Source organism: Convolutriloba macropyga, unplaced genomic scaffold, assembly GCF_964194025.1.
Source record: "Convolutriloba macropyga unplaced genomic scaffold, txConMacr16.3 SCAFFOLD_4511, whole genome shotgun sequence".
Classification (NCBI taxonomy): domain Eukaryota; kingdom Metazoa; phylum Xenacoelomorpha; order Acoela; family Convolutidae; genus Convolutriloba; species Convolutriloba macropyga.
This window is the reverse complement of record NW_027452200.1, coordinates 13063-14707: the sequence shown is the minus strand read 5'-3', so window position 1 is coordinate 14707 and position 1645 is coordinate 13063. Positions and strand designations below refer to the sequence as shown.

At 37.0% G+C, this 1645-nt stretch overlaps 1 long non-coding RNA gene across 1 annotated transcript; it reads right to left on the bottom strand.

Annotated features, from left to right (window-relative positions):
- Window positions 1-215: 215 nt before the first annotated feature.
- On the bottom strand, window positions 216-1442 carry LOC142357286 (uncharacterized). The gene is made up of 2 exons (XR_012761585.1): window positions 1397-1442; window positions 216-1028 (listed from the first exon to the last, which is right to left on the bottom strand). It is a non-coding gene; the product is annotated as an uncharacterized LOC142357286 (long non-coding RNA).
- Window positions 1443-1645: the final 203 nt, after the last annotated feature.

Below are 1645 nucleotides of genomic sequence, written 5' to 3'. Positions count from 1 at the left end.
TAAGTTCAGTCGTTACTGAAATACTATAAGGAGTTTCTGTTCCCTAAACGCTTTTAATTTCGTTTATCCTAGTTATTGCAGACCTGATTTAAAAAAATGAAAGCCGTTTTTGCACAGACAATAATATTCCTGAGCCAATATGTTTGGTTCAATTCGTATCATGCTTTTCACCTTGAGCCATTTTAGCATAAAAATGCCGCAAGTTAAAAAGTAAATGAATATAATAAATAAACTAAAACCTCAGATCCATAACAGAGCACACCTCCTGTGAAATATTGAGGAGAATTACAAAAGATAATAAAAAATTTAATCGGAAAATTAGTCGTGACTCGCCGGTTAAATAATTACAAAATTATGTGTTAATCAATTATAAACATTTGAGTTTAAAGTCTTAATGCATTGGAGAACATAATTTTTGACTACTCCTTTGTTCTGCCTCATGAAATGCCATCACCGTTGCCGAATAGGCAATTCTGGTCACAGAGAAATTTTTTGCTGGGTTTTCTTGGTGAGCTTTGTTTTGTGAATTTGGGAGTCGTATCAAGCAGAGGGTCCCTGAGGCCTTCTGTCGCTTGTGCATCCTCTACAAAAGTCCACAGTCTCGTATCGTAGAGATACTTTGTCCTTCCCTTATAAGCGTATTCTCCTTCGAAGGCTGGAGGAAACTTTTCATCCGCTAGAACAATGACTATTTGTTTTCTCGGCCCATTTCCTAGCTTTAGCTGTTTGAGGTGGTCTTTTTCGTCGCGTATGTCAAAGTTACATTTTCTCTATTGGCAACTGATGGGTCTGGCATTTGCGTTGCTGATGATTTTGGGTCTTCTGCGTTTGCAGTTCGCTGCAGAGAAGTTTACTTTACTGGCGATTGTGGTGGTCTAGGAATGAAAGGGCGATTGTCTCCAACATAGTTGTAGACTCTCATTTTTTGCGACCTTGTGATGTTGCTTCTGTTGAAAAACTTGAACGTCCAAACAAGCCTGATGATGTCCGCAATTCTTTTCGATTGTTTAATTTTTTTGTGAGTTCCACTAAAATTGTTTAATCTCCATGAAGCCTTTTAACCAGGTCATTTTTAAGCAATGAGATCTTCCGTTCCAAAGTTTTTTCAGTTACCTTGGTTGGTATTCATAATACTTTAACAGCGAGTTCCCCAATACGCTCCTCCCGCGTTCTGAATTTTGCTTTGTAGGAAATGCGCCCCCTAACCTCTTTTTTCTCGGTTTTTTCATTACACTTGCTGTGAAGCTGGGTTTGCAGACAGTGCTTCCGTGTGCAAGGACTTCAAATAAGTAGTCAATTTATTTAAGTAGCTGGCATTTATATTCTGAGCTAGTTCTATGTGTTTGCTGTTGAAAGTATAATGTTAATTGTTTAAAGTATGGAAAGATATACGTACCTCATCCACGTGCTGATTTACATCTTGGTTGTTTATGAAATGAGTGAATGCAACAAGGAGCTAACACGTGCTATTTATACTAGATTTGTCCCCAACTTTTCATATTGTTATGTATGATATGATGACCCTTGATCTTTTAGAGAAATAAAATATCAGAGTAAATAGTTAGTTAAGATCTGATGTCATAAGAAGTCAAGGAAGTTATAAATTAAAGGTGATCACCATGAATGTAAAAGTGCGGTAATTTTG